The sequence below is a fragment of the Denticeps clupeoides genome, chromosome 16, assembly GCF_900700375.1.
Source record: "Denticeps clupeoides chromosome 16, fDenClu1.1, whole genome shotgun sequence".
NCBI lineage: Eukaryota > Metazoa > Chordata > Actinopteri > Clupeiformes > Denticipitidae > Denticeps > Denticeps clupeoides.
In genome coordinates, this window is record NC_041722.1 from 4,852,931 (window position 1) to 4,866,180 (window position 13,250).

At 45.1% G+C, this 13,250-nt stretch overlaps 1 long non-coding RNA gene across 1 annotated transcript in view; it reads left to right on the top strand.

Annotated features, from left to right (window-relative positions):
- Positions 1 to 13,250, top strand: part of LOC114765565 (uncharacterized) — a 56,275-nt gene extending 43,025 nt beyond the window's left edge. Inside the window, exons 2-4 of the long non-coding RNA XR_003742677.1 lie at positions 10,260 to 10,318; positions 12,779 to 12,885; positions 13,057 to 13,250. This is a non-coding gene — a long non-coding RNA (uncharacterized LOC114765565). The remainder of the gene's footprint in view (positions 1 to 10,259; positions 10,319 to 12,778; positions 12,886 to 13,056) is intronic.

Sequence of the window (13,250 nt, forward strand, 5' to 3'; positions counted from 1 at the left end):
CATGCCTCAGAATGCAGTTCTGATGGAGGAGTCATTGTGTGGGCGTGCATGTTATCAGTGAATGCTGTTCACATAATAGGGGTCAGGGTGCATTTGTCACCGAGCTCATGTGAACTGTGGCCCCCCCACTGATAGACTGTACCCGTAAAAAAAAATCTGAAATTTTATATTCTCCGTCTTTATTGGGTCTGACAGTATGCCCCAAATGTGTGTAGTGTGAAGATTAATCTTTCTAGTTTATTCCTCTGACAGATCATTACTTGAATTCTTTTTTTCAAAGTAGGTCTGCATGACTTATTGCCATAGACATGGTTCTTGTGTTTGTTAAATCAACAAAGGAAGTACGTCAAAAAGAAGAACATTTCCAAAATTGCATTAAAACAATAGACGAGATAACGGTTCTTGTAAATATATATGTATGACATGCATATTTACTACCGTATACGTGTAATTCTGAACTACATTTGCATTGCCATGTAATTACCATATAATGACACATGTTACAGTCTCAGAATGGTATTACGTTCGCCGTTGTCACACTGATGAATGTCCCAACAAAATAAAACATGCCACAATACTTTTCTCGAGCTAAACACCTCGTAGCATCTACAGTATTTAACATTTCAATAGCTTATTCCAGCATTGAATAAATGATCTGCCAGTACAGTGTTTCACCTGTCCAGTGTAACGGTGAAATCCTCCTCTGCTTTCCGGGATGAAATGGTGCTATGAGGGAAACATAACCCCACGTTGCTCTGTAGTTAGTGAATTTGTGATGAATGCGTTAATGTAAATAAGTAAATAATGGTTAAATTGGTTAGTGAGAGAAATGCCCGTACGACATCCCTGTCCAAAGCCACTGAGCTGCCTGCGCAAAGGCATTAAAGAGGATGGCAAAAAAAGCAAGATTGATGGATCGGGGGAAGTGTTTCATTAACTATGCCTAAAAAATGTCACTGTCACTGCCTTTCCAGCAGAACAAACCGTGGTGGTGCTGATGATCTCCTCCTGCCTCGTGTTTGTGTTTATTCAGATTTTACAGACGGGGGGACTTTTTCCAGTTCAGCACCTCAAAACAGTTCTGTGAGTGAAAACGCATTATGCCTGCATTATTATGCAATTCATCACCAATAATAGATTTGTTTACGGTGCCCGACACACGCTGCTCTGAGTGCTGCTTTTCCAAAGCAATAATAATACTACTAATAATCATCATAACGCTGCAAGAACTGTGGCTTTCGCGGCGACTCCGCCCCACCGGGGAGTTTGGTGAAGTAGTGGTTTTAAGCTGCCTGTAAATGTCTGGGGAGATTTCTGCTAAACCAGGTGGGTGTTCAGTTGAGTTCACTTCAGAAAACACACGTTCGCGCGCCAGGCTCCACCGAGATGTCCCTGGTGGTGATATGAATCTCTTAAAACCCTCCCCTTGCCTTTTTGTTTCTGCTGAATAAATCAGCGCTTTAGCCTGACTTTAGAAGTTTAGCGCCGGATAATTTCGGCGCGGCACCCCCACCCCGGGAGGCCTTTAAGTGAGTTCTCAGGCTGCCATTGAACATAGCATAGCATGTTTAAAAGATCACAGGGCGATTAGCCTCCCTTCTGCACTCACGTCTGCGTGCGTTTGGCCCATGCTCATGATGAGAGGCTTCTTTCCTGTAAACCAGCCTCTCAAATCCTACAAATCTTTTTGCTAGCAGGCACGGCCCCGATGATCCATGGGAAAAACGGTGCCCTCTTCTGAGAGCCATCCTGGTCGGGTGTGCTTATTAAAGCAGCCCACCCTCTTCCCGTCTTCCCCTGGGCACAAGTGTGGCCATCACCTCTGTCAGCTCTGAAGGGTAGAGCACACTGACATGATCGGGTATGACAAGCTCATCAACTGGCTCCACTACCTGGATACCTCTCACAAACATGAGAGCGCGTGGACGCACACTCACTCACACACACACACACACACACACACACACACACACACACACAGGAACAGTGTACACATTACAGAGTAGTGCTGGGCACTGGCAGCTACTTCATGATATGTTATGATTCACAATAGAGAGATCATAATATGATTTGATATGTCACATGAATATCAATGAATACTATACAGCATATAAATAAAAATTAAATTGAGAAAAAAAATTGGGTGTTAGTAGTAACTTTGTGACATGCCACTATACATATTTTTTGCTGGGGATAAATAAATAAATGATATTGCATTGTTACACCTGGATCAGGGAGCAGAGATGTATGGACTATTTTTGGTAGGATAAAGATAAAGTGAAGTGATTGTCACTTGTGATACACAGCAGCACAGCACACGGTGCACACAGTGAAATTTGGCCTCTGCATTTAACCCATCACCCTGAGTGAGCAGTGGGCAGCCATGAGCAGTGTGTGGGGACGGTGCTTTGCTCAGTGGCACCTCAGTGGCACCTTGGAGGATCGGGATTGGAACCGGCAACCTTCTGATTACGGGGCCGCTTCCTTAACTGCTAGGCCACCACTGCCTAGCGGTTACATAGTGTACGTAGTGTACATCTTGAAAGGTCAGAATATTGCCACTCACAGAATAATAATGAAGTACAGTGGCATGGAAAATGTTTGGACACTCCTGTAAAACACTCCACAGACCTGTAATTGGAAGGTTGTTGGTTCGAATCCTGAACCGCCAGGGTGCCACTGTTACATTTACATTTAAGTTATTTATCAGACGCCCTTATCCTGACTTACATACAGTGGTGACAGGGACAGTCCCCCTGGTGACACTGGTTCAGTGTTTAGCTCAGGGACACTATGGTAGTAAGCAGGATTTGAACCCGAGTCTTCCGGTTCATAGACGAGTGTGTTACCCATTAGGCTACTACCATCCTGTTGGCTGCCCACTGCTCACCAAGGGTGATGGTTAAAAGCACATTTTGTGGCACATTTCGTTGTGTCACATTTCACGTTGTGTTGTCACAATGACAATCACTTCACTTCACGTCAAGAAAAATAATAGATCTGACCTAATGTAACCATCCTCCTGGACGTGATTGCCGGTGATTGCCCCGCCCATTCCCGATTCCCTACACCTGGTTTCCCAGGTACCTGCACCGGTAGTCCAGGTCTGATCTTGTCATTGTCACTGTTTGTGAGAGTGAAAGTGATGTGATTGTCATTGTGAAACACTGCAGCACAGCACACGGTGACACAACGAAATGTGTCCTCTGCTTTTAACCATCACCCTTGGTGAGCAGTGGGCAGCCATGACAGGTGCCACTGCCCCTGTGTGGTGGAGTGAGTGTGAGTATGTGGTGGTGTATGGGGCCTGGTCAGTGGGCTGGCGTGGCCACACGGCAGGGAAGAGCCGTATACTTTACTTTCCCCATTTCCCAGTATACCTATGTATTTGTTTGTCCCACTTTACGAGCATGTGTGCCTTAATCCTCCCCTTCCTTGGAATCATGACACCTAATATGACCTTCCTGGTAGAGTCGGCAGGAGACAAGCTTTCCTGTGTCCTAATTACAAAATTCTGATTCTGAAGTCTGGTACATTTTTTAAACAAGTCGTGTGGATTGATGAAGTAGATCTTTTTGGCTAAAATGTTGAAATGTTTTGGGAACTTGTTTTGCAGAAGATGTCTCGCTTCATTTGTGGACAGAGGGATGACTGAATTCAGAATAAATACCAGTAAAGTCTGGAAGCAAAGGTCACACCATTTGAGGAAAAGCTGTGTTCAAAGAGACGATGGTCTCTTCATCACGACGATATGAAAAACTTCAAAATCTGCAAATGAAAACTTCAAGAGGTGCACATTGAAGGTTTTGACATGTTCCTCACAGTCTCTTGACCTTCATGTCATTAAAAATACCTGTGGATGGATTTCAAAAGTGAGAGTGTATGAAAGATGGTCCAAGAATCTTACTGACTAAGGAGCCTTTTACAAGGACAGACAAGAGAAAATCAAGCAGGAATTCAAAGTTCTGACAACTTGTGATACTCATCATTACTCATCAATACCAAATACTGGTCATGGTGCCCAAGCCTTTGTTTCAGGCCCTTTTTTATATATATAAATATATATTTTTGGTGTTTTGAAGTCAAGAAATGATTCTAATAAAAATGTCATCTTGCTTAAAATATTAAGGATATATGTCATTTTATTATGTCCTTGTCACATCCGCACCGGCTCCGCCCCCCACAACACTCTCTCCCTCCCCTGAGTATTAGGATCTGTGTCTGTGCATGTGTGTCGTGTCGCTTGGTACCTGGTACGTCCCACGTTCCCTCCCCAGGTCCCATTGGCATGGATAGCGATCCTACCCGGTGTAACGGGTGTCCGGTGTGGCTTGTTCTGTGAAGTGAAATTTGTCCACGGTGCAGTGGTGGCCTAGCGGGTAAGGAAATGGACCCGTAATGGGAAGGTTGTCGATTTCAATCCCAAACAGGTGCCACTGAGCAAAGTACCGTCCCCATACACTCCTACCGGGTGCCTGACATGCCATGTCAGGACAGCTTCCCATGGCACAGACCGAGGACAGAGAAAGAACTCTTATTCCCCTGTCCTTTGTACAAATAATCTCTGTTCCTTTTTGTTGCAGCCTTCGTTTTTCTCTCCCTCTGGCCTCAGGCGTTACAGTCTTCTAGTGATCACTTCGTCTTCTGCTCACTAAACTATTCACAGTGTCAGACATTTTACTAGCCTAGAATCAGAAGACCACAAAGTCACAGGTTCAAACCCCACTACCAGTGTAGCCCTGAGAAAGACATTATCCCTGAGTGTCTCCAGGGAGACTGTCCCTGTAACTACTGATTGTAAGTCACTCCGGATAAGGACATCAGGGGAAACATTCAATGACCAGGCAGCAATAAAATGGAAACAAAGTACATTTATCCAGGATACAGGACCTGAGTCCCGACACTTCTAAATAATACAACATGTAAAACAATATTACACATATATATACACACACACACACACACACACACACACACACACACCACAACTGTTCATGGATGACTTGGCCCCTTACAACATATATATTTACCCACGTCATCCATGAGAGGTGGTTATCATGGTTTGTCTGACTTTGTAGCTGTTTCAGAGGTTATGAATGTGTGTTGGATGTCGAAATCTTGGTGCGACGTTAGCGAGAACAAGTGAAATTCAGTACAGCTGACGTGAGAAATCTTTCCATTTGAAAGTTAGATTTTTCTCTTCCCACCCTCGGCTACAGTCGGCGGTGTGAAATCCCAGACCTTTTAAGCTCTAATTGAGCCAACATGTGTAATAAGAGAGTGAATATTTCTCTTTACCGCCGATGTGGTGCCTTTCTAGGCTGGTTAATCTTTTGTAGAATGTGCGTGGCGCGTTGCGCTGTGCACCTCCTTGGTTCACTCGCTCTAACTTGATTTCACGGTGGCAGTTCCTGCACGCTGTGCCCCGCAGGCTGCTGGGAGATCACACCCCGGCCGATTGAAATGGACGGATGGAGGGAAGAGGGTGAGGCTGCGGTGAAACCCTGTGTGTGATGAGATGGAGAGGAACAGGTGTGCGTGTGTGTGTGTGTGTGTGTGTGTGTGTGCGTGTGTCCATATTGACACACCTCCAACATGTGGCCAGGTGTGGTCTTCACCCCCACCTGCGCCCTGTGGCACTATAATCAATTTAACAGGATAGATTAGTGATCAAATGTTCGAACGATGATTGCTTATCGACTTAAGCTAATCTCTTAATGCCACTGACCTCTTCATACTGTTATGGCAATCATATTTGGCTGTTTTTCCCGACACTCTCTCTCTCCATTTTCTCTCTGTTTGTGTGTGTGTGTATGTGTCTCTGTCTCATTTCCAGCCTCTCATTATCTCTGCAGACAAAAGTGTTTTGAGTGTTATCTGAGGGAGATGGCATATTCTATACTGTAACCTGAGTTGGGAGTTTTTTGGAGTGCGTCTGCGATTTGCATGAAATGCAAAGCAGAACCCAGTAATCCTCATGAATGTAAAAGAAGCTCATTGACTCTTAACTGTTTTGTTAGCAGTGGTGGGGCGAGGAACTGTGAATAGCACATTGATGTAGCTATCGCCTGGCTTTGGACTTTAGGAATACGTGTGTGTGTGTGTGTGTGTGTGTGTGTGTGTCTGTGTGTGTCTAGGTGGAAAAGGGAAAAAAATCCATTCTCTTTTAGGCATTATCTAATGTCTCTCTTTAGAAATTCAACACACCTTTCAATATAGAGTATAAAAAGGATGTGTTGAAGACTTTACCCTGCCTGCTGGAATTAGTCAAAAGACCATTTTTAGTAATAAATTATGCATTGAAACAAAGAGAGAGACTCTTTTTTTTGTTCCTGTGCACATGGGCCTCGGCAAATGCCTTTAAAAATCTTTAAAATTGTCCATTCAACTCAAACTTACTGAGTGTAGCAAAAATGTCAAAGACATAAAGTCGGCGAAGATTGAATAAAATAATGCAGGGAGACAGATTAGTCATGCAGAGAACCCGCACGGTCTTTCAGCCGAGCACAATACCACTTTTTATAAGCGCTCTATCTCCACAAAGGCTGCGTTCAATATATCGAGGATGATACATGGTCAGACGTGTAATCTCCCTTTGATTCCCTGCACTCATTCATCCCGGAACCTTTTCACGACTGACACTGATGAGCTACAGGGCCCGTCTGCTCTCCGCACGCCGCCCCAAAGCCCTGCGCCGCTTTTGCAAGTTCATTACACCCAGTGCCGTCCACTGTCCCTCTGCCCTACGGGTCTGCAGCGTGGGGACCCGGCTTTGTAAAACGTTACAGCATGCGTGTAAATGCCGGCCTGAACAGTTTCCTAGCGCTTTGCCATTAGCGTGGTCTGGATCACGTGGCAGGAATCGCTGTAAATCTGTTTAACGGGGATGGAAAGGGGAGCAGAGGCTGTCGGGGAGTGTTGGTGCAACACAAGGAGGACGCCGACGGGGCTACGCACGGGACGAGGTGACATGGTGACGCTTAATGAGTCACGTGGAGGCGTGCCTTGTGTGTGCGAACGTGAATTAAGACAGAACCGATAATGGCCACCCGTGCGTTACGTTAGCATAAGTGTTCTCATGATATGAAATGCATATATGGTTTATGTGTGATTGTCAACCCAGGGGGGTTAAAATGGACATAAATCCAGACTGTGTGTGTGTGTGTGTGTTTGTGCAGTTTGTCCATGTCTCATAGCAGCGATGAGTGAGTAAGTGAGGAGGGTGAATCAGTTTCCCTGGGAGATAGTGTGCTGCATTACTGATGGGTTTGTGCACCACTTAACCTAATCTAGCATATGATTATGAGTCTCGGTCAGGGGCGGCTCCTGCTTACGCTTCAGCGCCAGCCTGCCTCTGCCCGCCGGGCGTGGCATAGGACTCCCCCACCACCCACACACCCATACACATGCAGACGGAGAGCCCCGCCTCCTCATCCAAGCACTCTCACCTCCCCAAAAATAAACATCCCCTCCTCGTCCGCTAACGTCTCCAAGCTTACCTGAGGACAGTGAATGATGTGCACTAAATATTATGACTGCCTCGTGTCCTGGGATAATTGATTCCCCCCCTCCCTGTGCACACACACACTCCGGCACACTGACACACACACACATGCGTGCACACACAACCATTTACTTCCTCCGAGCTGTTCATTTTACAAATTCTATAACCTTTTAGAAATTCTTTCTGTGGAGAAGATTGCTGCCTGGCCTCAGATTCATTATGGTGATTGAATCCTCTTCAATAGAAAACTGTTTAAAGAGAAAGAGAGAGAGGGAGGGGACATAGGGAGAGAGAGAGAGAGAGAGAGAGAGAGAGAGACATCTTGCCTGGCCCGGTCTCTGCGACAGCAGAAGCAACACGGGTTAAAAGCTTGTCTGGGTGGCATAATTCACTGCTGCTGAGCCAAACAATCACATCGCATTGTGACCTTCATATGATACAAAAAAAAAAAAAAAACTCCTGTCTTTTACCCCCTCCATCCCTTCTCTCCCTCCCTCCATCAAACCCACCCCTTCCCCTTCATCATCCACCATTTCTGTCTGTCTCGTGCATCACAGACTATTGCCAATAATGAATTAAAAATCTAATTATTAACATTGCGGAGAGGGTGAGCATTGTGGAATAACCCCCCACCCCCACCCCCACGCTCTAATCACTGAGTTTAAAAGCGGCCTTGTTTACAATGGGAGATGATATACATATATAATTTCTCCCCTCTCCCCTGCTTTCCTTTTTTACTCCCGTAGCACCTGGACCTACACTATTCATCATGCGGATGACTCGGAACATGAATTAGTTTTCCCTTTTTTTATGTGGGAGATGAGAGGGCCAGATGGTATAAAATAAAAAAGGAAGGGAGAAAAGGATGGGCGCGAATCGAGGACATAGCCCGCGCTGTATGTTATCGTTGGGGAACATGGTAGCGCGGGATTAGGGTGGATTTTTTACGCCGTTTCGCTCCGAATTATGGCTTTTCACATGCCCTCCATTGTCGCTGCTTTATACTTCAAACAAGAAATTGTCCAACTCTAATTAGTCGATATAATTGCAGCCGGATGAAGCGCCGTCAATCGGACCTAAACTCGTGCAAGGTGGAGTGGTTTTGTTCTCGTTCCTTTCCTTTTCATCGGAAGGCCTTGTGTGTGTTTTTTTTTTTTTTTTTTTTTGCTGCCGCCGTCACCCCACCCCGCCCCCCTCCGCCACTCCGATTCCTCTCGCTGTCTCTTTTTCCTCTTTTTGAAAATGAGAGAAAAGACCCTCTTGAGAGGTCTGGAGGTTACATGCACGTTATTAGAGCATCACTTGTAGGCAATTACGAGGCCCTCCACATCCTCCATACCTGCCGCGAGCTGCGGTGTACGAGGGACAAGTGCGTGATGCAGACCAGCCTCTTTTGCGGCCGCCGTGTTTCTTATTTTTTCTTTACGCCCATGGCATGCTGAGCATTGTTCGTTTGTACAGACTGAAGCCCCTTGACGCGTCAACTTTCGTCCCTCCCCACCGCTGAGTGTGTTTACAGTGGCCATACATTAAGTGGGCTGTTTACTTGGGAGCCATTCGAGTGCCATCATTAGTGCACTTTTCATGGGAACGCGGGGCGATGCGACCACCTTTGGCCCCGCCCCGCAGCTATTTACAGTTTGTCACCTTGAAAAGTCTTGTCAGGTCGCCGCTGCCATGTTCAACAGTTGCGAGGGGCGCGGCGCACCTCTCGGCAGCAGAGCGTGGGGGGCCCAGCGGCCCGGCCACAGCATGAAGGGACGGTGACAGGCTGGCATTGTCACATCATCCATCATGATTATAAATCCTGGTGCGTCCCTGCCACGTTAACTCCGTGACCCTATGTAGCCAATCTCAATTAAATCTCTGATGAATATATGATTCCTCCTCGTGTCACTCGGCTGTCATTCATCCTGGGACGAGCGAGCGCGCTTTTTATTTTTGGCCCTGATGCGAACAGTGACTGAGGGATTTATGCTGGGAAGAAGAAAAAAAAGCAACTTCAAGAAGAGATTATGAGTGGGAGGAAGATGTTCGCTCAACACCAAAGGGGGTTAAGCCAGGGTTTGGTTGGCAAAGGCAGGGCCAACTGAGACGTGGAGCTCTAAATCAGAAAAGTTGGGAAGCATTGTTTTGAATGTTAACGAGGGGGATAGAGACAAGGAAATAATTTGCCTTTCCTCTCCTCCCTTTTATTTATTTATTTTTTTTACCCACTTCCCGTTGCATGTAACCAAGCACATAAATAGCCATCTTAACACTTGATGCTATTCTGAATAGAGGAGGGCCTCTGTGGATTTTTCGAAACTGAGGCAATTTACTCATGAACAGGTGCATTTTTAATGCTTTCATAGAATTAGAACAGATTTTTTTTTTTTTTTTTTTTTTTGCCTGTAGTCAAAGCGTTTTCTTCCTCCTTTTTTTTTTTTTTTTTAAATTGGCTTGCTCCTTTTCTACCTATTTTGAATTGATTTGGCTCCCCTAATTAAACTCAGACGAAGATGTTAATTACCTAACAAGGTCACCTCTTTATAAATGTAGTGTTGGTCTCCTATCTCGGCGTTCAACACCGAAAACTGAGAAACCATGTTAATTGCCTATCCCCAGTCCCCACTTTAACTTTGCATCTTATTCACGCCGTTCCACATTTAGCCCCTTTTTAAAGAAAGAGAGGGAGTTATTCTGTCACCTCTCTCTGTTGCTCTGTTCCTGCACAATGTGTCCAGTCATCACAAAGATCGTTTTTGTGCTTCAGCTCCCGAGGATGCTGAGAGAGAGAGAGAGAGACGCCCTGGACATATGGAGATTTTAATGGTAGGCTTTATTAATTTATTTATTCATGAATTTATTTATTTTTGTGTTTTTTTTTTTTAATGAAAGCATATGTCAGATGTTTGAATCGTGCAGATGCTATGCATTTAGAAGCCGATAAGGCAACGCTTAAATTGAGAAGGTGCTCAATCCAGACTCTCTTCGTCCGAGGCTGTCATCTACAATAATGGTGAGTGAGGACCAGCTTCAACCAAAATCATCGTCAGCACATCACATACAGCCTAGAGTGAAGAGTGTTTGTATGTGTATGTGACAGTCGCAGTTGTCCTCATAAAGATATGGGGTTATAAAATCTGATTGGCTGAGACATTTAAGCCATGGTTAAAAACTCAGTATGGACACATCTGGGTCGGTGTACCAGTCACTTGGTTTATGTATTAATGAATTTAAGAGGCACTTCGTGTTGTTTAAGGATGTAGTGATAGCAGAATCTCGTGCAGGGTAGGGAAAAAAGAGGACGCATATTCACGGCTAACAAAATGGGAATTTACTGAACTCAGAATACAAATACAGGGAATGGTGAACAGAGGGACAGTGCAATGGTTAAAGACATTTATAGTATTTAAGTGTCTTGCTCAGGGACACAATGGTAGTAAGCGAGATTTGAACCCGGGTCTTTTGGTTCATAGGCGAGTGTCACCCACTAGGCTGCTACCACCCCAAAAGATATCAATGACATGGGAGAACAATGACAGGGACATGGGAGAACGGGATACATTTATACACATTAACACAGATGAAAACAATCTGGAAAATCAGGTGATGCTGGACAAACACAAAATTCCGGTCCGGAACACAGATCCAGGGTACCCCACATAGTCAGGACCATGACAGGGGAGGAAAAGAAGACTAATCTGTTAATCGAACAATGGGCAAGGTATTAAGTGCAAACAAACTTTAAATAATAAAAATATCACTCAACATTTTTAGTCTTTAACAACTCAAATCAACTTTTTTTGCCACATTTTCAAAGTTGTCTTGCAACATGAACAGACAAAATGAAATGATTGATCTTTGAAAAAGTAGGTGAAAATAGGGGAATGAAGATAAAACATCAGCAAGCAGGTCAGGTACCATAGAAGCCAGTTGACCTGTAATACTGGCATCCGCCACCTTCATTATGCTAGATCTTTGGTGTATGTCTCAGTTCACGGGTCCAGCTCACTGCATGGCACACACCATTCACACACACACACACACTACGGACAATTGAACATGCCTTTGGACAGTGTGTGGACCAAAAAGCAGTACTGGGAGTGCCTGCAAACTCCGCACACACAAGAGACGAGCCGGGATTCAAAATGACAGTAAATGTGATCATCCCTCTTTTCTGCCGTGGTGCTGACTGAAGAAAGTGAAAGTGAAGTGATCGCATTGTGAAATACTGCAGCACGGCACATGGTGCACACAATGAAATATGTCCTCTGTATTTAACCATCACCCTTGGTGAGCAGTGGGCAGCCATGACAGGCGTGTGTGGACGGTACTTTGCTTAGTGGCACCTTGGCGGTTCGGTATTTGATTATGGGGTCTGTTTCCTTACCTGCTAGGCCAACACTGACACATGCACTGAACTTTGAGACAGGACCAGACGGGTAGAATAAAGAAAAGGGCATGACGTTGCATTTGCCATATCACGTAGGAAGGCTGGAAGGTGATCTCATGCCAAATTTAAAGCTTCACCTGGTTATGTCACCTTCATTCAGATGCTCTATGTCTCTTTCGACATGTGCCTCAACTTAACCACCCACCCCCTTCCTGGCAAATCAGAGCCAGTGTGAGAATTATTGAAAACACAATTAAAATGGGTTAATCTGATTATTTGTACCGGATAAAACCTTGGAGATGACATTGAATAAAAAAAAAAATCCATGCCCTTGTCTGAACAATTATCTTAAAATATGTGCATAAAGTTGTTGACAATGGTTGCGTGGAGTTTCTGAAGTGAAATTTCCCTGCAAGTAACATTTCTTAAAGCCCACTTGTTGGCCATCATTAAGTTTGCATAAGTGACCATGAAATTTTTAAATGGAAATTATTGTGCTTCATTTTATTTTCACTGCTAACAGATACACATTAGGACACGGTGTTCTGCTGGGAACATCAGCGGGGTTATTTTTAAAAAGTTGCATTTAGACTGTAACAAAATTAAAGACAAAGAGGTACAGGACAAGAAAAAAATCGCAGACGTGCCTTAGTGTCACATTTGCACCGACTCCACCCCTACGACACTCCCCCTTCCCCTGAGTATTAGGGTTTATGTCTGTGTCTGCGTGGCGTGTCTTGTGTGACCTCAACTTCATCCCGTAGTGTGCACATTGTCATTGTCCTTCTCACTTCCGGGTGGTAGGTTCCTGATCCCATTCAGTCCCTAGGGTCCTGTGGCATGGATAGGGACCCTCAGGTCCGGCCTGTTAGGTCTAATCATTTTCCTTGTTTAAGGGGGATCCAGGGATCGACAGAGCTGTTCTCCCTCACGAACCCCGAGGTGATTGTCATTGTGAAACACTTCAGCACAGCATACGGTGACCAAACGACCAGCACCCTTGGTGAGCAGTGGGCAGCCTTGAAAGGTGCCTGGGGAGAGGTGTGTGGGGACAGTGCTTTGCTCTGTGACATCTTGGCGGTTCGGGATTCGAACCGGCAACATTCTGATTACGGGTCCGTATCTTTACTGTCCAGGCCACCACTGCCACTCTTTGTTTTTTTGTATCACACAGGAACGTGTTCCAAGCTGCTTGTCTGCATGAGAACTGTAGAGTTCTGGTATCCTGGTAAAAGACATTGGACTTGGGACCCTGGACAAGCATGCAGCAGTGTCGGGCTGCGTGACGCTTCACTGTTGAACCCCTTTTTTCAGTGCAAGGCGTGGATCATTTGACTGTTTCCCTGTACCTCAAATAATAAACTTTGT